The 22924-nt window shown below is 49.2% G+C and overlaps 1 protein-coding gene and 1 long non-coding RNA gene across 6 annotated transcripts in view; one reads left to right on the top strand and one right to left on the bottom strand.

Annotated features, from left to right (window-relative positions):
- mypn (myopalladin) overlaps positions 1 to 22924 on the bottom strand; it is a 356035-nt gene that overhangs the window by 85595 nt on the left and 247516 nt on the right. The gene's annotated exons all lie outside the window — the stretch shown is intronic.
- The window catches only part of LOC119979670, a 236983-nt gene that overhangs the window by 75427 nt on the left and 138632 nt on the right, over positions 1 to 22924 (top strand). The gene's annotated exons all lie outside the window — the stretch shown is intronic.

The following is a 22924-nucleotide window of genomic DNA, read 5'->3' as shown; positions in this document are numbered from 1 at the left end:
CCAGGATCTACCTGCCTCGCTGAGGAGACCCCAGCCATTTAGCACTGGTCCGCACAAATGGGGACCAAGCAGTTCAGCACTTAGGGGAAGGTCTCCAAGGCGATCAAAGACCCCTGGGTGGTTGGTATCTGGGCAGGGTGGTACCCTGGCACTGATGATGCCATCCAGGCATTGTGACACTGCCAACCTGGAACTCTGGCTGTGCCAGGTGGCACTCTCGTAGTGCCGCATGGTTGCACTGCAAGGGTGCCAGGCTGGCATTTTGCCCATGCCAGGGATCGGGCCCAGGGATGTCCTTCCCATATGATGAAGGGTGCGGGAGGGAGGCTCAAGGACCCCCGAAGAGGTGAGTTGGGATGTTGGGAGTCTGCAGTAGCATCGGGGATCGAGAAATCAGGGTGCCAACCGCTCCCTTCCTGCACTGGCAAGAAGAGCAACTCAGTGAAGGAAATGCAACTGAGTGAAGCCTAAGCAGGGCTGAGGCCTTAAGAAAAGAGTGCTATTAGATAGTGTGGTCATTCCCGGTGCTACAATGCCGGTAACAACCCCGCTATTCCTGCCCAGAATAGGCTCAGTTTTTTATTCATTAGATCGTGGCCAAAGAAAGGCTTTTGAGCTTACTTTCCCATCTGTTTCTTTAATTTCAGTAAAGCGAAATCCACACACACAGATCAAATGCCACTTATTAATACAGTTAACACTCAGTGGCTTACAGATTTATTCACAAAGTCCTTGGGAGAGAAGCTTTCAGAAGTCAGTCTGATAAATACACCTTCTTTCCTCAGAACCCAGAGCAGAACTCTCAGAATGAAACCAGAAACAATAGACACAGGACAGGGGTGAAAATGAAACTAAAAAACAGACGTAGCTCTCCTATATGTGACATCACAACCTGCCTAGCTGTTAATCACATATCATCTGCATACCTTAACCTAAGTTATTTTAATAACATTACTGCAACAGACATATAAGACAATATATATTTAAAAATTCTGCATTCATCGCACTTTTCATAGAGATACTAAATCCCTATCCATCTGTGCCCCCTCACCCTCCCTGCACGATGATATAACCACCCAATCTGCAAAAAATCTCAATATTATATTAGATGGTTTTAAGACCATAAGATGAGCCGAATTAGGCCATTTGGCCCATCAAGTGTGCTCTGACATTCAATCACGGCTGATATGTTTCTGACCCCCGTTCTCCTGCCTTTCCCCCATAACCCCTGATCCCCTTATTAATCAAGAGGTAAGGGGTAGTAAGAGGCTGACTATGTACCTGATAAATTAACTCCCTTCCATCCAACCTACACCAGCAAAAGGATGACCAGATGCACAGTGGCTTGGGGAGGGAGTTAAGTGGCAACATCAGGGCCAAACAGTACCAGATAACAGAACATGAATTTAGCTTTGGTGGAATTCTCGTACACTTTAGCCTTTGGCGTATGGGATAACTCTGAAGCCCCAACATTATAACCATCAAATTTCAAGTCATTTAAAAAAAAAATCCTTTGGATCTATAACATGATCCGAGGATCATGAGCATTCCTCATATCTAAATATTCTTCCCAATACAAAACTGAGAGTTTCTTAAATCTAATCTTGCATATCACACAAGAGAGAGAGATGTACCCATCCACGCACTGTCCACTTGGCCTGACCTTAAATGGAATGTTCTTGTGCTTTTGTTGATGTAGATTTTCAGAGATGGGATATATAGCGGCTCCTATATCCACTTCCATTTTAGTTTTGTTCCCATTCAGTTTCGGATAGACCCCAAATCTCTGCACATTGCCTTGCATCGATAATACACCGGGTTTTAGTTCTTTGATCTCCCTAGACGTCGCGTCTTCTTGTAATTTTCATTGTCTTTGATCATTCAATATACTTTTTTTGTGGGTATGGGTGCATCCTTCCGTTTACCCATCTTTAAAGTTTAAGTATTCTATCTGTTCCAGCACACCTTTGTCATGTGACCTTTCTTGCCACAGTTATGTTGTTTGTTTTCTCAACACCAGCATTCCTGTGACGACTGCCCCATCTAGGCATACCTATGGCGTGCTTGTTTGTTGAGAGATTTTCTTTTTTCAGTATTCATCTAGTTTATTTTGGTCCCCCACACTCCGACTGCATGACCCCCCCCCCCCCCACAACGCCGGCTGAGACTACCTGAGCCCCCCCCCCAAGACCTATCTAACTCAGCCTTGACATATCTAATAACCCAACCTGCACTGCTTCCAGAGGAACAAACACTATTAACCGCCTGGGAGAAGAAATTCCTTCTCGTTTCCATCTTAACCCTTTCCACCTTTGTGTCTCCAGAATTCATTTTGATTTTTCTAAGTTTTTTAAATTTCAAATTGTGACTTCTAAATCTTCAATGCAAAATTAATCCGACAAAGTTTGGAAAATAACATTTTTTAAATTTTGAAACTGTCCAACGGAACAGTCTTAAAATGCACCAAGCAGCTGCAATCGGCTACTGTACAGAATTCAGCAAAGCATATTCCTCAAGGGGCTTGGTTTGTCTTGAGGTGATTTGTGGTGAATGGTTTAATGTGTATATAGTCTCAATGCATTTGACTTCCTTTGCTGGCTGAGTGCCAAAATCTAATTTACGTTGGCTTCACTTTCCACTGCTTTGTCTTGTTATTTTCTCGGTAAGTGCTTATTTGATTTTTCTATATTTTTTTGTTTAGCTTACATTCTGGTCCTTAGATTTACCAAAGGATGTATTTGCACTGAGAGATTGCTCCTTCGATTTGTGAGCTTCTGAGCAGTGGCTCGCTTGGTGTGAGTGTGGGCTGAGTTGAGGCTGCGGCCTTCAAACACGGATACTCCAAGTCGTTTCCCCATTGGGTGAGGCTCCTACTGGGACAGTGATACCTCTTTTCCATGGCTTTTCACTGAATTCCCCAAATGATCGTACTTGCTGGCAAACTTCAGGCTCCATCCCTCATTCCCCATAAAAGGGGCTTTTCACAGTAACTTCATTTGAAGTCTACTTGTGACAATAAGCGATTTTCATTTCATTTCATTTCATCTCAACATGATGACGCTGCAGTCCAACTCCTAGAGGTTACACGTGAATAGCCATATGAAATTCAGTAATCTCAATCTTTATGGATTCATTAACTTCAGTGTTACAGCACAATTCACACCCCTCTCAGTGATACTAAAATTGATGTGCAATTGTATCAAAAGTGTTTCCAATGATCTGTACAAAGCTCGAAGAGAAGGGATGGCAATAAATGCAGGTCCAGCCAGCGATGCTCACATCCTATGAATGGGTAAAAAACTAAATTTGATTGCCTTCCTGTTAGCAGAGACACAGGGCGTGATTAAGAGATGAAACAGAGACCCATGTCGGGCTGGTTTAGCTCAGTGGGCTAGACAGCTGGTTTGTGATGTTGAATAAGGCCAGCAGTACGGGTTCACTTCCCATACCCAGCTGAGAATTCTGACTTCCCCTTCTCTGGACACGAACAGGCGCCAGAATGTGGCGACTCACGGTAGCATGGTGGTTAGCATCAATGCTTCACAGCTCCAGGGTCCCAGGTTCGATTCCCGGCTGGGTCACTGTCTGTGTGGAGTCTGCACGTCCTCCCTGTGTGTGCGTGGGTTTCCTCCGGGTGCTCCGGTTTCCTCCCACAGTCCAAAAATGTGCGGGTTAGGTGGATTGGCCATGCTAAATTGCCCGTAGTGTAAGGTTAATGGGGGGGATTGTTGGGTTACGTGGGTTTAAGTAGGGTGATCATTGCTCGGCACAACATCGAGGGCCGAAGGGCCTGTTCTGTGCTGTACTGTTCTATGTTCTATGTTCTATGACTCGGGGCTTTTCACGGTAACTTCAGTGCAGTGTTAATGTAAGCCTACTTGTGACTATAAAAGGTTATTTATTTATTCATGTTTAGCCAACAACGACAGGGACCGGCACGTTGATATCTGGGACTGGGACTGATACCGAGTGTATTTGCCGCCATAGCGGTTGTTATCTTTATAATAATAATCACTTATTGTCACAAGTAGGCTTCAGTGAAGTTACTGTGAAAAGCCCCTAGTCGCCACATTCTGGCGCCTGTTCCAAAAGGCCAGTACAGGATTTGAACCCGCACTGCTGGCATTGTTCAGTATTACAAGTCAGCTTTCAAGCCAACCCCCCGCCGGGTCGGAGAATCGGCGGGGGCCAGCGTCAATCCCGCCCCCGCCGTGTCCCGAATCCTCCGCCACCAGAGATTTGGCGGGGGCGGGTGGCACCCCCCCCCAGCGATTCTCCGGCTCGCGATGGGCCGAAGTCCAAGCCTCTTCCGCTGGCGGGAATCAAAACACCTACCTGACCGGCGGGACTAGCGGCGCGTGCGGGCTCCGGGTCCTGGGTGGGGGGGGGGGCGCGCGGGGCGATCTGGCCCCGAGGGGTACCCCCACGGTGGCCTGACCCGCGATCGGGGCCCACCGATTGCCGAGTGGGCCTGTGCCGTGGGGGGCATTCTTTTCCTTCCGCCTTCGCCATAGTCTTCACCATGGCAGAGGCAGAAGTGGCCCCCTCCCCTGAGCATGCGTGGGGACGACGTCAGCAGCCGCTGATGCTCTGGCGCATGCGCGGACTTACACCGGCCGGCGAAGTCCTTTCGGCCCCGGCTGGCGTGGCGCCAAAGGCCGTCCACGCCAGCCGGCAGAGTGCCAACCACTCAGGCGCGAGCCTAGCCCCTCAATGTGATGGCTTGGCCCCTAAAAGTGCGGAGACTCCCGCACCTTTGGGGTGGCCCGACGCCGGAGTGGTTCACGCCACTCCATCACGCTGGGACCCCCTGCCCCGCCAGGTAGGGGAGAATCCTGGCCCAGCATTCTCCCTACTGCTCATCTCTTGGGTCTTTATATTGGCGACGAGGTAAAAGCAGTGATTACAATTCTGGATGTCCCACCGATCCCATTGCATTGTGCAGCAATGTGTTTGACAGACGTTTGAAAAATTTTACTCTTTGGGATGTTAGGGGCTGGTTTAGCACAGGGGTAAAGAGCTGGCTTTTAAACCAGACCAAGGCAGGCCAGCAGCACATTTCAATTTCCGTACCAGCCTCCCCGAACAGGCATTGGAATGTGGCGACTAGGGGCTTTTCACAGTAACTTCATTTGAAGCCTACTTGTGACAATAAGCGATCTTCATTTCATTTTTTTCATTTCCTGTTGGAGGCCTTTGATGCAGGCCTGGATGATGAGGCTCAGTGCGCTGAGCGAATGAGGTACTTTTTCCAGGCGAATGGCATCAGTGGAGAGGACCGACAGAAGGTAATTCTTCTGATTACCTTCAGGGGCTCCTGCCTTCAACTGATTACTGCTGTGCAGACTCCGAGGAAGTCAGTTACAGACTTTCTAACTTGACTCCGAATGCTAGCTGAGCATTACGACTTTGGTCCATCCCTTTTGGAGACTTTAAGGGACCATTTGGTATGCGGTATTTAAAAATGTTTTTACTCTCCTTTTTCACATTATCTGGTATGCGGCATTAATGATGTGGCCACTCAGAGGAAGTTGTTGGAGGAACCAACACTGGACTTGAAAAGAGCCATCGGGCTAGCCCTGTCCCGCAAGACTGCTGAGAATGGAGTTCAGGAAGGTCTGTGGACTACAGCGTCCATAGAGTTGGTTGACCACCAGATAGGAATACAGCATCCTCTCAGGGCAGTGCCAGCATAACCAGATCGCTGCCAAAACAGCAACCAACTGTGCAACATTGTGTCCAGACTCAGGGCCACCACAGACCAGCGTGACACCTCCCCAGAGGACGATGGGGAGCACCAGCAGCATTGCACACCTATAATCACAGAACGCATGGCAGTTAAGGCCACCAGAATTGGCAAAGAACACGCCGCCCTGAGCAGATGATAAGATCACCCTGAGCCAGGGCCTTGCACATGGCCCAGCCTGAGGAGGATGACTTGATGCAACTGAATTGCATCATGGCCACTGAAGTGGCACCGATTCAGATCAAACTGCAGGTAAATGGACACCCCCTAGTAATGGAGATAGTCACTGGGACTGGCGTCTCCATCAGCAGACCTTCTGCTGGCTTTGCATGGAATCCTGCCATTGAACCTGCGCGAAAACAGATTGACGATATATATTGGGGAACGGCTGAACATTATTGGAATCACCGTGACCCCCGGTGTCCCACGGGCAGCAGACATTCCGACTGCTGCTAATAGTGGTACAGGGGCCGGGACCCAATCTGTTAGGCTGTGATTGGCTGCGAACACTTGACTTTGACTGGCACCTGATTTTTCTGATGGGCACCGGAAACCTGTACAAGGTCCTCGGGAAGCACCCGATGGTACTCCAAGAAGGCCTGGGTAAAATAAAGGGGTCCTCGGGAAGCACCCGATGGTACTCCAAGAATGCCTGGGTAAAATAAAGGGGGCCAAGGCGCAAATTTACATCGAGACTCCCTTCGGGGTCTCTTCCACTTATGCAATATTCCAGAAAGTGATGGAAGGCATTTTCCAGGGGCTACCCAAAGTGGCAGTTACACCTGGATGACATGCTCATTACAGGACTACAGAGAAGGAGCACTTAGACAATCTGGAAGAGGTCCTCAGACGATCCTCCCACGTGGGTGTTTGCTTGTCTTTCAGTCAAAGGCAGTTACATACTTGGGTTACGGTGTGGACCAAGATGGCTTGCACCCAGTACAGGAAAAGGTCAAGGTCATAAAGGGGACTCAGACACCAGAAAATACGACCGAATTGAGATCATTTTGGAGGTTTGCAAATTATTACAGAAAGTTTATCCCGAATTTGGCCACCTTGCTGGCACCTCTACACACAATATTAAAGAAGATCAAAAGTGGGATTGGGAAGCTCCACAAGAGGAGGCATTCGCCGGTGAAGAGGCAACTGTCATCCTCCCAGCTGCTGGCCCACTATGATTTTTGAGGAAGTAACAAGGAAGGTAGACAAAGGAGAACCAGTGGACGTGATTCATTTAGATTTCCAGAAGGCCTTTGACAAGGTGCTGCATAGGAGACTGTTCAATAAGTTAAGAGCCCATGGTGTTTAGCGTAAGATCCTGGCATGGATAGAGAATTAGCTGACTGGCAGAAGGCAGAGAGTGGGGATAAAGGGGTCTTTTTCAGGATTGTAGCCGGTGATTAGTGGTGTGCCTCAGGGGTCGGTGCTGGGACCACAACTTTTCACAATATACATTAATGATCTGGAAGAAGGAACTAAAGGCACTGCTGTTAAGTTTGCAAATGGTACAAAGATCTGTAGAGGTCGTATTGAGGAAGCAGGCAGGCTGCAGAAGGACTTGGACAGGCTAGGAGAGTGGGCAAAGAAGTGGCAGATGGAATACAATGTGGAGAACTGTGCGGTTATGCACTTTGGAGGGAGAAATGGAGGCACAAACGATTTTCTAAATGGGGAGATGCTTAGCAAATCAGAAGCACAAAGGAACTTGGGAGTCCTTGTTCACGATTCTCTTAAGGTTAACGTGCAGGTTCAGTCAGCAGCTAGGCAGTTAGGAAGGCAAGTGCAATGTTAGCATTCATGTCAAGAGGGTTAGAATACAAGATCAGGGATATACTGCTGAGGCTATATAAGGCTCTGGTCAGACCCCATCTGGAGTGTTGTGAGCAGTTTTGGATATTTAGATTTCCAGAAGGTCTTTGACAAGGTGCCACATAGGAGACTGTTCAATAAGACAAGAGCCTGCGGTGTTACGGGTAAGATCCAGGCATGGATATCTAAGGAAGGATGTGCTGGCCTTGGAAAGGGTCCAGAGGAGGTTCACAAGAATGACCCCTGGAATGAAGAGATTGTCATATGAGGAACGGTTGAGGACTCTGGGTCTGTACTCGTTAGAGTTTGGAAGGATGAGAGGGGATCTTATTCAAATTTACAGGATACTACGAGGTCTGGATAGAGTGGACGTGGAGAGGATATTTCCACTTAGAGTTATAGTATCATAGATGTTTACAGCATGGAAACAGGCTCTTTGGCCCAGATTGCCCATGCTGCCCAGTTTCTATCACTACGTTTGTCCCACTTGCCCACATTTGGCCCATATCCCTCTATACCCATGTTGACCTTGGTCATCAATTATTGTCGACTTATCATTTGTCAGATGAGAAGCGGGAGAACTCATAAATAATATTGAGGAAATATGTATTGCGGTTATTGGAGGGGATCCAACTGGCCAAATTTCTCACTATCCCATGCTTCCTTACTTTCTGCATAAGACTACCATGGGGAACGTTATCAAATGCCTTACTAAAATCCATGTACACTACATCCACTGCTTTACCTTCATCCACATGCTTAGTCACCTCCTCAAAGAAGTCAATAAGACTTGTAAGGCAAGACCTACCCCTCACAAATCCGTGCTGACTATCCCTAATCAAGCAATGCCTTTCCAGATGCTCAGAAATCCTATCCCTCAGTACCCTTTCCATTACTTTGCCTACCACCGAAGTAAGACTAACTGGCCTGTAATTCCCAGGGTTATCCCTATTCCCTTTTTTGAACAGGGGCACGACATTCGCCACTCTCCAATCCTCTGGTACCACCCCTGTTGACAGCGAGGACGAAAAGATCATTGCCAATGGCTCTGCAATTTCATTTCTTGCTTCCCATAGAATCATTGGATATATCCCGTCAGGCCCGGGGGACTTGTCTATCCTCAAATTTTTCAAAACGCCCAACACATCTTCCTTCCTAACAAGTATTTCCTCGAGCTTACCAGTCTGTTTCACACTGTCCTCTCCAATAATATGGCCCCTCTCGTTTGTAAATACTGAAGAAAAATACTTGTTCAAGATCTTTCCTATCTCTTCAGACTCAATACACAATCTCCCGCTACTGTCCTTGATCGGACCTACCCTCGCTCTAGTCATTCTCATTCTCATATTTCTCACATATACTGTATCGTAATTATAGGTGGAGAGTTGATCCTCCACCTCAAGATCTTATCGTTCTTGATTTTGCCCCGCTGTGTATTGTCGAACATGAAGGCGACCGATCGTTGGTCAGTGACGAGGGTAAACCTCCTACCAGCAAGGTAGTGCCTCCAGTGCTGTACGGCTTCCACGATGGCTTGGGCCTCCTTCTCGACTGAGGAGTGCTGAATTTAGGAGGTGGTGAGGGTGCGCGAAAAAAACGCTACCAGATGCCTTGCTTGATTGAGGGTAGCGGCGAGAGCAATCTCTGATGCATCGCTCTCTACCTGGAAGGGGACGGACTCGTCCACCGCGTGCATCGCGGCTTTGGCAATATCTGCCTTGATGCAGCTGAAGACCTGGCCGGCCTCAGTTGCCAGTGGGAAGATGGTGGCCTTGATCAGTGGCGGGCTTTGTCCGCATAGTTGGGGACCCACTGGGCATAATACGAAAAGAACCCGAGGCACCTCTTCAGGGCCTTGGGGCAGTGGGGGAGGGGAAGTTGCAGGAGGGGGCGCATACAGTCAGGGTCGGGTCCTAGAACCCCGTTTTCCAAGACATAGCCGAGGATGGCTAGTCTGGTTGTGCGGAAAACGCATTTCTCCTTGTTATACGTGAGGTTTAGGGTTTGGGCGGTTTGGAGAAATCTGTGGAGGTTGGCGTCGTGGTCCTGCTGGTCATGGCTGCAGATGGTGACATTGTCCAAGTGCGGAAATGTGGCCCGCAGCCCGTACAGGTCCACCATTCGGTCCATTGTTCTTTGGAACACCAAAACCCCGTTCGTGACACCAAAGGGGACCCGGAGGAAGTGGAAAAGGCGGCCGTCTGCCTCAAAAGCCGCGTAGTGGCGGTCCTCCGGGCGGATTGGGAGCTGGTGGTATGCAGACTTCAGAGCCACCGTGCAGAACACCTGGTAGTGTGTGATCTGGTTTATCATGTCTGCAATCCGGGGAAGGGGGTACGCATCGAGGTGCATGTACCGGTTTATGGTTTGGCTGTAATCTACAACCATCCAGTTCTTTTCCCTGATCCTGACGACCACCACCTGAGCTCTCCAGGGGCTATTACTGGCCTCGATGACTCCCTCCCGCAAGAGTCACTGGACCTCGGACCTGATAAAAGTCCTGTCCTGTATGCTATATCGCCTGCTTCTGGTAGCGACTGGTTTGCAGTCAGCGGTGAGGTTTGCGAAGAGTGGGGGAGGGTCGACTTTTAGGGTCACGAGGCTGCATATGGTGAGTGGGGATAGGGGCCCCCGAACTTCAGGGTTAGGCTCCTGAGGTTGCATTGGAAATCTAGTCCCAATAGGAGAGGAGCGCAGAGGTCTGGGAGCACATATAATTTAAAATTGCCGTATTCGGCGCCCTGTATTGCTAGGGTTGGCGTAGTGCACTCTCGGATTTGCACCGAGTGCAATTCAGAGGCAAGGGAGATGGTTTGGTGCGCCGGGGAAATTGTGAGCGAGCAGCGTCTTACCATGTCCGGGTGAATGAAGCTCTCTGTGCTCCCGGAGTCGAAAAGGCAAGGCGTCTCGTGCCCGTTCACCCGGACGGTCATCATAGAGCTCCGGAGGTGCTTGGATCGCAACTGGTCCAGGGTGACCGCGCTGAGTTGCGGAGGTGCTGGGGCGGCTCTGCGATGGTTGCCCTTGTTGATCGTACGCGTCGAGCGGCGTAGCAGTGACGAAGATGGCGTCCAAGATAGCGGCCCCCGTGAGTCGCACGTGCTGTGAGGGCTGGAAGATAGCTGCCCCACGGATAGCACGAGGCTGATGACGTGTCTGCAGGGAGCGGAGTCGTCAGACACGCCGCCACACTGCGGGGTCTGCGGGCCTGTGAGTCTGAGGATCGGGTCTGTGAGTTAGAGTTCTTGGACCTGGCCAGGCAAACGTTGGCGAAAAGTCCTTTTCTCCCACAGCTGCTGCAGTTCACGTTACGGGTCGGGCAGTGCTGTCGGGGGTATTGGGACTTTCCGCAGAAATAGCAGGGTAGCCCCCCCATGATGGACGGGCGACCACGCGGCACAGGCCTGGGGTAGTCTTTGGTCGGGGGTCCACGAGGGGGTCGCGTGGTCAGCTGGGAATGCATTAAGGCTCTGGAACGCTACTTCCAGAGAGGAGGCTAACTTTACTGTCTGATCCAGGTCCAGGGCCCCCTTTTCGAGTAGGCGCTGTCTCACGTAGTTGGACGGGACTCCCACCACGTAGACATCTCGGGCGGCGAGTTCCATATGTTGAGTGGCCGTAACGGTCTGGTAGTTGCAGCTGCGTGCGAGGACTTTGAGGTCGCGTAGGTAGTCTTCTAGTGATTCTCCGGGACGCTGGCGGCGAATGGTGAGGATGTGTCGCGCGTATACCTCATTCACGGGCCGTACATAGAGGCGTTCGAGCTGAACAGAGATTCGATGGTTCACCCGTGCATGTAGGAGGCTCAGCTTCTGTTCGTCAGTGACGGAAGGCGTGGAGAAGGCTGCGAGATAGACTTTGAAGCAGCGGAGCCAGTGAGAAAAAATTTATTCAGCCTCCGCAGCCTGCGGATCGAGTTCCAGTCTGTCAGGTTTGAGGGCCGATTCCATAGTTGCGTTTAAGTTGATTAAATTGATGCGACCATCAATTCACTCGAGACAAGAGTAGAAGTAAACCGTGGCTTTAATCAACTTAGAACAGTGCCTGCCTGCGATTGATCCAATACTGAGAACCGCCTCCAGGTCGACTGCTCTTTGTACCTCCCTTCAAGGGTAGGAGCCATGGGCGGAGCCCATACATGCCCCAACATGTTCCCCTATGGATAATGCCCATAGGAGAAGCCCACATGTGCAACAGTATAGCACAGATACAAATACAATGTATTGGCATAATACATTCACCACAGTGATTTAAAATTAACTTCAGATATCTGTGACTGAAGAAGGGTGGTAGAGATAAAGTAGGAAATTATAGGCCAGAGAGTCTCGCAAACTATTGAAAAAAGTTCTGAAAGAGAATTAGTCTCCACTTGGAGAGGCAAGGTTTGATCATGAATAGTCAGCATGGCTTTGTCAGAGGGAGGCCATGCCTAACAAATTTGACTAAGAATTTTGAGGAGATGATCAGGTGTGTAGATGAAGGTAGTGCAGTTGATGTAGTTTATATGGATTTCAGCAAAACTTTTGACAAGGTCCCACATGGGAGACTGATAAAGAAGCACATGGGATCCAGGGTAACGTGGCAAGTTGGGTCTAAAGCTGGCTTAGTGGTAGGGGAGAGAGGTAGAAGGCTGTTTGTGTGACTGGAGGCCGGTGTCAAGTGGTTCACCACAGGGATCAGTGCTAGGTTCCTTATTGCTTGTGATATGTATAGATGATATAGATGAGAATGGGGGTGGGGGGGGGGGGGGTGATCAGTAGGTTTGCGGATAACGCAAAGATTGTCAGAGTGGTTAATAGCAAGGAAGAGGTCTTAGGTTGTTGGAAGATATAGACCGGTTGGTCAGATGGGCAAATCAGTGGCAGTTAGATTTTAACCCTGGAAAGTGTGAGGTGATGCACTTTGGAAGGCTCATTAAAACAAGGGAGTTCTCAATGAATGGCAGGACATTAGGAAGCTCAAAGGAACAGAGGGATATTGGGGTGCTAGTCGACAGATACCTGAAGCGGCAGAACAGGTTACTAAAGTTCAGAAGGCATACAGGACACTTGCATTATCATTCCTCGCATAGATTATTAGAGCAAGGAGGTTATGTTGGAGCTGTACAAACCTTTGGTTACGTCACAGCTGGTGTAATGTGTGCAGTTCTGGTCGCCTCACTATAGGAAGGATGTGATTACACTGGAGAGGCTGCAGGGGAGATTCACCAGGATGCTGCCTGGGATGGAGCATTTTAGCTGCGAAGAGAGGCTGGATAAGCTTGGGTTGTTTTCTTTGGGGCCGAGAAGGCTGGGGGTATCTGATGAGATGTATAAGATTATGAGGGGTATACAGGGTGGGTAGAAAGCAGCTGTTCCCTTTAGTTCAAGGGTCAATAACGAGGCGGCATAATTTTAAGGTGAAAGGCTCCTGGTTTAGAGGGAATTTGAGAAAATATTTTTCAGCCAGAAGGTGATAGGACTCTGGAATGCACTGTCTGGGAGGCTAGTCGAGGCAGGAAACCTCACAACCGTTAAAAAGTACATGAAGAACGTTTACGATGTCATAACATTCAAGGCTAGGGGCCAAGTGCTGGAAAGTGGGATCAGTGTAGATTTAGTGTAGTTTTTTCACTGCAGACCCGATTGGCTGAAGAGTCTCTTTTGTACTGTACGGTCCAATGATCGGAACTTAATCAAAAACTGGTGTGATGAATGTCGAAATCAGTATATATTATATTTGTTATTTATATTTGTGGCAATAATGTTATGAAAGAACCTAGGTTAAGGTATCCAGACTGCGTCTGCTAAAGCTGTAACTAAGGAGTCATAAAAGGTGAGGCCATGATTGTTTCTAACCATTTACTTGTTATGTATAGAGGGCTAATGGAACATTGTTATGATTGCTGGAGATTCCCTGCAGAGTAGATAATTTATGGGGGAATGGTGCTTTGTCCTAGCTAAGAAGGTCATGGAACTTTGTGGGATGCAGATAATGTAATTAGTTGGTGAGCCAGGTCTGCCTGTAGTTTTGCAGTTTGCCTTAGGATTTGAGTCTGACAAGGAAGAAGGATCTTAAGTTGAGAAGCAGTTATATCAAATGCTGCCAGGTTGAGCAGAACCCAAATGCTGCCAGGTTGAGCAGAACCCAAATGCTGCCAGGTTGAGCAGAACCCAAATGCTGCCAGGTTGAGCAGAACCCAAATGCTGCCAGGTTGAGCAGAACCCAAATGCTGCCAGGTTGAGCAGAACCCAAATGCTGCCAGGTTGAGCAGTATTGAATTTGCTCCTGAAAGGGTCTCTCTCTCTCTAAAAGTCACGACAAAGAGAAGCAAATAATCTGCTTGATAACTGTAAGGGCTCTTCCTGCTGATTCCCTTATTTCCCATTTCTTTTGTTTGGCCTTTATCATTTTTGATAATGGATGTTTAATGGACATATACCTTAAGTCATGTAGAGGAAGTGAGGAACACAAAAATTGCAAAATAGTACATTGTGCTAGCTTTTGAACAGCAGGACTCAGACGTTGTGGCACCCTAGAGTTCGGAGGGATTTGGTTCAATTGGTTGGCTGGTGGCCAATGAATTGGCAAAAGGCTTTATTCTGCCGAACGACTGGTGGTGATTGGGTCCTACCCGAGTGGGATGGTTTTCAGAGAACCAAGGAAATGACAGTTGGATCCTGGACACTAAGGGAGGAAGCTGTGTTTGTCTCTCTTTCTCTTTTGTTCTCTCTCTTTCTCCCCAAAGTTGCGTAGCTGTTATATTTCTGAACTTACAGAAAATCTGGATGAATCTACAGTCAAAACTATTACAGGCTGAAAGCAGAAACCTCAAACTGAAAACTATTTACTGAAGGAAGATGTGCTGGAAGACAAGCATCTGAAACACTTATCCTTTGATGTCAGCCTTATTTTTACACCCCTCTTTTCCCCTCTGTGTTTGTTTGCCGTTTTGTGTGTGTGTATATATATATATATATATATAATGGGGATGGGGTGAGTTAAAGGTGGGGGGAGGGGTTAGGAATTAGATAATAGTTAACCAGTTGTCTTTGTTCCATATTTAATTATAGTCATTGTTATTAATAAAAATTAAATGTGTTTAAATTTACAAACCTGATGACTGTAGCTATTGAACAGCCAAAGACCAGAGACATTGGATATTTTCGAAGAATTAAGGGCGGGACCTCTAATAATGGGGCTATGTCCCCACATTGGCATGAAAACCGACGGCAACGACTCCGGCGTCAACGGCCCCCAAAAGTGAGGAATTCTCACGGGTGAGGTCCCGGAGAACTGGAGAATTGCTAATGTTGTCCCTTTGTTTAAGAAGGGTAGCAGGGATAATCCAGGGAATTATAGACCTGTGAGCTTGACGTCAGTGGTAGGCAAACTGTTGGAGAAGATACTGAGGGATAGGATCTATTCACATTTGGAAGAAAATAGACTTATCCGTGATAGGCAGCATGGTTTTGTGCAGGGAAGGTCATGTCTTACAAACCTAATAGAATTCTTTGAGGAAGTGACAAAGTTAGTTAATGAGGGAAGGGCTGTAGATGTCATATACATGGACTTTAGTAAGGCGTTTGATAAGGTTTCCCATGGCAGGTTGATGGAAAAAGTGAAGTCGTATGGGGTTCAGGGTGTACTAGCTAGATGGATAAAGAACTGGCTGGGCAACAGGAGACAGAGAGTAGTGGTGGAAGGGACTGTCTCAAAATGGAGAAAGGTGACTAGTGGTGTTCCACAGGGATCCGTGCTCGGACCACTGTTGTTTGTGATATACATAAATGATCTGGACGAAGGTATAGGTGGTCTGATTAGCAAGTTTGCAGATGATACTAAGATTGGTGGAGTTGCAGATAGCGAGGACTGTCAGAGAATACAGCAAAATATAGATAGATCGGAGAGTTGGGCAGAGAAATGGCAGATGGACTTCAATCTAGGCAAATACGAGGTGATGCATTTTGGAAGATCTAATTCAAGAGCGGATCCATTGTACCCTGAAGTTGACAACGCAGGTTGAAAGAGTGGTCAAGAAGGCATACAGCATGCTTGCCTTCATCGGACGGGGTATTGAGTATAAGAGTTGGCAGGTCATGTTACAGTTGTATAGGACTTTGGTTAGGCCACATTTGGAATACTACGTGCAGTTCTGGTCGCCACATTACCAGAAAGATGTGGATGCTTTAGAGAGAGGGTGCAGAGGAGGTTCACCAGGATGTTGCTTGGTCTAGAGGGTGCTAGCTATGAAGAAAGGTTTAGTAGATTAGGATTGTTTTCGTTGGAAAGACAGAGGTTGAGGGGGGACGTGATTGTGGTCTACAAAATTATGTGAGGTATGGACAGGGTGGATAGCAACAAGCTTTTTTCAAGATTGGGAGTGTCAATTACAAGGGGTCACGATTTCAAGGTGAGAGGGGGAAAGTTTAAGGGAGATGTGCGTGGAAAGTTTTTTGCGCAGAGGGTGGTGGGTGCCTGGAATGCTTTGCCAGTGGAGGTGGTAGAGGTGGGCACGATAGCTTCATTTAAGATGCATCTAAACAGATATATGAACAGGCGGGGAACAGAGGGAAGTAGATCCTTGGAAAATAGGCGACAGGTTTAGATAAAGGATCTGGATCGGCGCAGGCTGGGAGGGCCGAATGGCCTGTTCCTGTGCTGTAATTTTCTTTGTTCTCTTTGTTCTTTGTTTCTCACCTTTCTAGGGGGCTAGGTTGGCGCCAGAGAGGTCCCCACAGCTGCAGCTGACGCGGAACGGCCGCGCGAGTTAACGCCCCCTGGGGATTCTCCGGTCTGCCGCCAGGTCGGAGAATCCTGGCCCAAGCGTTAATTTTAATTGTGTCGCAATACCAGGTCAAGTGAGGCTAGAATTAACGGTGCACTAGCTTAGGGTGTCGTAACATAACTTTATTTATAAGTGACATTTGAACTGTATTGTGTTGTTTAATTGGAGTTCGTAGATAACAAATTTAAGTTTTACCTTGTGGTTATAGAACTGTTTAATTGATACTTGTAAAGCTATTTCTTTGATGTTAATGTGTTTAATTCAGTGTTTTAATTACATAGAAATATATAAATAGAAAATAAAAGCAGGAGGAGGCCATTCAGCGCTTCGAACCTGCTCCGCCATTCATTATGATCGTGGCTGATCATCAAGTTCAATACCCTGATCTTGCCTTCCCCCTTTGATCCCTTTAGTCCCTTCTTGAAATTACACATTTTGACATCAATTACTTTCTGTGGTGTGAATGCCACAGATTCACCATTCTCTGGGTGAAGAAATGTCTCCTCACCTCAGTCCTGAAAGTTTTAACCCTTATCCTCAAATAATGACCCCTAGTTCTGGACTCTCCCACCATTGGAAACATTCTTTCTGAATCTATTCTGTATAGTCCTGTTACAATTTAAAAGTTTGTTTATGCATAAACGTAGGGCGTAGAAGGATGGGTGAGTAAATTTGCAGATGACACTAATGTCGGTGGAGTTGTGGACAGTGCAGAAGGATGTTACAAGTTACAGAGGGACATAGATAAGCTGCAGAGCTGGGCTGACAGGTGACAAATGGAGTTTAATGCAGAAAAGTGTGAGGTGATTCATTTTGGAAGGAATAACAGGAAGGCAGAGTACTTGGCTAATGGTAAGATTCTTGGTAGTGTGGACGAGCAGAGAGATCTCGGTGTCCATGTCCATAGATCCCTGAAAGTTGCCACCCAGGTTGAGAGGGTTGTTAAGAAGGCGTACGGTGTGTTAGCTTTTATTGGTAGAGGAATTGAGTTTCGGAGCCATGAGGTCATGTTGCAGTTGTACAAAACTCTGGTGCGGCCGCATTTGGAGTATTGTGTGCAGTTCTGGTCGCCACATTATAGGAAGGATGTGGAAGCATTGGAAAGGGTACAGAGGAGATTTACAAGAATGTTGCCTGGTATGGAGGGAAGATCATATGAGGAAAGGCTGAAGGACTTGAGGCTGTTTTCGTTAGAGAGAAGAAGGCTAAGAGGGGACTTAATTGAGGCATACAAGATGATCAGAGGATTAGATAGGGTGGACATCGAGAGCCTTTTTCCTCGGATGGTGATGTCCAGCACGATGGGACATAGCTTTAAATTGAGGGGAGATAGATATAGGACAGATGTCAGAGGTAGGTTCTTTACTCAGAGAGTAGTAAGGGCGTGGAATGCCCTGCCTGCAACAGTAGTGGACTCGCCAACACTAAACGCATTCAAATGGTCATTGGATAGGCATATGGACGATAAGGGAATAGTGTAGAGGGACTTTAGAAGGGTTTCACAGGACGGTGCAACATCGTGGGCCGAAGGGCCTGTACTGCGCTGTAATGTTCTATGTTCTATTGGTCAGAGTCATTGGGCAGGATTCTCCCTTTGGGGGACTAAGACCCCACGCCCGGTGGAAAATGGGCGAGAATCACTCCGGACTGTTTCCTCGAAGGTCCGAGGTGATTTCCTGTTTCCCAGGGAGTGAGCTGGACTCCGCCGTGTGCCCCGCAACTCTGGCTGCCGGTGGGACCCTGCTGTACAGACCGCACGGCCGCGAGCGGCCGCAAGCGGGTCCGCGCATGCGCGCAGCGTCCCATCCCAGCTCAGGCGACGGCGCCATGGCGGAGCCACACAACGGGCCCCCGCGGAAAAGATAGGTAGCTTCTGGATCGCGATGGCCGCCGATCGGTGGCCCCCGATCGCCGTGCCCGATCCCCACGACCCCCCACCATAACGCCCACATCAGCCGCGACTCCGTGTTCCCACCGGGTGGAACCACATTAGAACCACGCCAGCGGGAACTCGGCCAGTCGATCGCAGAGGATTACGGGGGGGGGGCCTTTTCCAACGGTTCCCGACCGGCGCTGCATTGATCGCGCGCGTGAATGGCGGCGATTCTCCGGTTGCTGGAGAATTGTGTGCCGGAGTGGAGGCCTATTTTGGGTAATTCTCCGCGCTGAGCACGATTTTAGCACAGAGGGTACAATATTCCTGCCAATTATTTCTGGGGTGAAGTATCCTTTCCTCAATGTTTTACAAGTTTTAAACAATTGTTTGGGGTTTTTGTCCAATATCCGCATAAATGTTGGGGCCTGGTCCATGGTCTTAACAATGGTAAAGTGTCAGGATCTCACAGGAAACAGGTGTGGAACTCTCCAGTTCTACTCACCCGTTTTTATGGAATGTTGAGGCACTTTGAAAAATAAAGTGAGTGGTTTACGCCATCACTCTGACAGGACGGGGACTCTCAGAGCCAGTAAAGATGGTGCGGGATTCCTGGTGCTTGGCCCAGTGAGGCCGGCAACGCTTTTCGACATTAATTGGTCCATTTAACGAGGTCCCACAGGCTTCTCGCCACAAATGAAAGCTGGCCAGCTGATTTGACGGGACCCCGCTCGACAGCCCCCCGCTAACAAGGTCGAACAGCACTTAAACAACTCTTGCTCAGCCAATCCCAGCCAGCTCGAAATAATGGCACCCAGGAGACCTGCCCTACGATTCGGGGATGCAGATCTGGCCTGGCTCCAGTGGAAGCCAGGAATGATGTCCTGTTCCCCCAAGGCCCCGGAGCGTCAGTCACAGGACAGCCAGTGCTGCCTGGGATGAAGTGGCAGTGCCTGTGAGCGCCAGAAGTGTGAGCAGGAGATCTGGCCTCCAGTGCAGGAAAAAGGTCAATGACCAAACTGGGCAGCACGAGTGAGTAGAAACCAACCCCAACCCCCGAGACCTTTCTGCCTCCACGCGAGCATCCACCCCCCCACCCCCCACTTCGCCATGCAACCCCCAACTTTTCGTCCAACTCCTCTCCTTCAACCCCCCCAACCCTCCCTGTATCCCCTCTCCCTTCAAACCCCCGAAACCTTCATCACACCCCCCCCCCCCACTGTGAACCACACGTGTGCCAACGATGCCCTCTCTGTGAACCCTCAGGAAAAGCTCGCCCACTATTATAATTATCACAACCATCGGGAGAGGGCTTAAACTGGCAGTGGGGTGCCAGACATAAGAATCCTCACCTCCTTCAAGGAACGAACACTGGAGGTGACTGGGGTGGCCGAGGAACAGGGCGGTCACCAACGTGGAAGCTGGCTGGCAGACGTCGCAGAGGTGAGGAACCACCGGGCTCCACCAGGAGGACCTGTCAAATGTGAATTGTTATTGTCATACTGACTGACCCATCCCTCCCACTGACCACCTGTCCATTCTCCCGCAGGTCCTCCAGCCAACGGCGCCGGCCCATCCCAGGTGTCCACCTCTCCATCCTCCCATGAGAGCACCTCGGAGGAGAGCTCCGAGGAAGACATAATCGAGGCGTCACAGCTGTAATCCCCACCCTCCTGCAGCACAGATACACACACCTCGGTGGGCAATGTTAGTGGTCAGGCTTCGGAGGCACAATCTGGTGAGCACCACAGCACTGATGCACATCAGGTGGAAGCAAGAACCCCCAGGTAAGACAGCAGTCAGAGATCTTCTGGATCCCAGGACCTAGCTAGGTCCCAGCCAGATGTTGAGCCTCTGGATCAGGCTATCCCAGAACTGATGGAGACATTAGGGAATGACTAGGACATTGATAGGGAGATGTCAGCGACACTCCAGTAGATCCACAGCCGAGTAGTCCCAGAGGCGCAGGAAAAGGCGCCGGCAATGCGTGACACCAAGGCCAAAATTGCTAGGCTGGGGGCCGCAGTGGAAAGCCCGGTGCGTGACGTTGGCACCATTAGTGGAGATGTGCGCAGTTGGTGACGGCCATGGCTGAGGGTCTCGACAGATTGTCCGCCTAGCTGGGGGAGTGTAACCCAGTACCAGGCTGAACTTGATGAGGATCTGCGGGATATGTCCTGCTCACAGGTGGGCATGGCTGAGGTGCTGTGAATCTTGCCCAGTCGCAGACAAGCATCGCTGAGGGCATCGACAAGGTGGTGTAGACCATGGGGAGCCGCCAGGACTGGCAGAGCCAGATGATGCAGGTGTGGCTCAAACCAGCTGCCCCTCCGATCCATGGTGAACACCAGGGCCCTATGGACACCGAGCGGGAAGAGGGGCACTGAGTACTAACACAGACCTATCCCATAGAGTGGAGACAGCGGCCACCAGATCCCCCAAGTTCCAACCCTGTGATGAGGTGGCGTTTCGCAGCCAGCATACAGGACAGGGCTCTGCATGTGCCGCCGACAACTGAGCCGGAGCCCTCCGGCCCCAGAGGACGTCTGCCAGCGGCATCGAAGGCCACGGGACGAGGTAAGCAGCTGGCTGCCTTCACCTCGATGTGCATCTTGGGGACACACCTAGACGTAGCGGTAGAGCTAGGAAGACAAAGCACATCAAAGATCACTGAGGGTACCGGGGGAGGGAGGCAGCACCATCGGGAGATTTGGGAATTGTTACACAGAATAAACACCTTTGTGCACAACCAGTATGATGCCTCTGTCACTTTCTTCTGTGGGCCAAACCCTTGGCCCATCTCTCTTGGCATCATTCCTCCCCATGGCACATAGCTACCCTCCAGCTGTGGACATGTTCCATCCCCTGGGTGGTCGGATGTTTACTGCTACATGTGTTGTGTTGCCTCCCGCAGTGTTCAGGCACAGGCTCCAGGCATCACAGTCTGATTGCGATGCTAGGCAATGACTTCCGCATTATACAAGGCCCACCCATCCACGGGAATCCAGTGGGATGTGTGAACTGCTCACTTAACCATGATTACGAATTCTCTATTAGCGACAGCCTTCAGCCGCATGGCAAGAGGCCTCGGCAGTTGGTGGGGGTTATGGGTGGTTGGTGGGGCAGATGGCAGGGACAGGGGTTGCCCCTGGAATGTATACACATGATCTAGGGGTTGGCATGGTGGTGACGCATGCGAATGCCTCCCGGTTGCCCCACCCCATTGCCTCCCTCCCGTCCTCCCATGGCAGCCCACCTATGCACAGGGTCCCCCACCCCAGCCGAGGGTCCCCCACCACCCGCCAAACATTGGTGTAGCAAGCCCAATGCCTCTGGGCTCTTTGCCTGTGAGCAAAGATGGCTACTCACCTCCTAGGATCCCCACAGATGCCCTTGCACCAAGTCCAAGTTCATGTTTTTCAAAAGGAGTACTAATAGGTGCCAGTGTGACCACTTGCTGGGGAAGCCGATGAATCATGGGAGGCCTTTGGGTATGGAGTTGCTTCCGTTAATTGTATGGAAATAGGGTGATAATTGGTTTCTCGCCTCACTATGGTGAGATCCCAATTTCGCCTACGGGAGTAGACCGGTTACATAGCTACATAGATACATAGAAGTTAGGAGCAGGAGGAGGCCTTTTGGCCCTTCGAGCCTGCTCCGCCATTCATCACGGTCATGGCTGGTCATCCAACTCAATAGCTGAATCCTGCTTTCTCCCCATAGCCTTTGATCCCATTCTCCCCAAGTGCTATATCCAGCCGCCTCTTGAATATATTTAAATTTTTAGCATCAACTACTTCCTGTGGTAATTAATTCCACAGGCTCACCACTCTTTGTGTGAAGAAGTGTCTCCTTATGTCTGTTCAAAATGATTTACCCTGAATCCTCGGGTTGTGACCCCTGGTTCTGGACACACCCATCATTGGTAACATCTTCCCTGCATCTACCCTGTCTAGTCCTGTTAGAATTTTATAAATCTCTATGAGATCCTCCCTCATTCTTCTGAACTCCAGCAAGAACATTCCCAACCTCGTCAATCTCTCCTCATATGATAGTCCCGCCATCCCTGGAATCAGTCTGGTAAACCTTTGCTGCAGTCCCTCGAGAGCAAGAACATCCTTCCTCAGAGAAAGAGACCAAAACTGCACACAATACTCCAAGTGTAGCCTCACCAAGGCACTGTACAATTGCAGCAACACATCCCTGCTTCTATACTCAAAACCTCTTTACTTGAGCCCTCTTTACCTCTTGCTGCACATGCATACTTACCTTCAGCAAATGGTGCACAAGGACACCCCCTCTCCCAATTTACAACCATTCAGGTAGTAATCTGCCTTCCTGTTTTTGCTTCCAAAATGAATAACCTCACACTTATACAAATTATACTGCATCTGCCATTGGTTTGCCCACTTGCCCAACCTGTCCAGGTCTTGCAGGATAGCTGCATCCTCGTCGCAATTCACCCTCCCACCTAATTTGGTATCATCTGCAAACTGAGATGTTGCATTTTGTTCCCTCATCCAAATCATTCATATGTATTGTGAATATCTGGGGTCCCAGCACCGAGCCCTGTGGTACCCCACTGGTTACTGACTGCCAATTTGAAAATAACCCATTAATTCCTACTCTTTGTTTCCTCTCTGCCTACCAATTTTCTATCCACCTCAATATATTTCCCCCAATCCCATGTGCTTTAATTTTGCACAATAATCTCTTATGTGGCACTTTG

This window comes from Scyliorhinus canicula, chromosome 16 (genome assembly GCF_902713615.1).
Source record: "Scyliorhinus canicula chromosome 16, sScyCan1.1, whole genome shotgun sequence".
Classification (NCBI taxonomy): domain Eukaryota; kingdom Metazoa; phylum Chordata; class Chondrichthyes; order Carcharhiniformes; family Scyliorhinidae; genus Scyliorhinus; species Scyliorhinus canicula.
The sequence above is the reverse complement of the archived record's forward strand: the minus strand, read 5'-3'. Positions and strand labels throughout refer to the sequence as shown.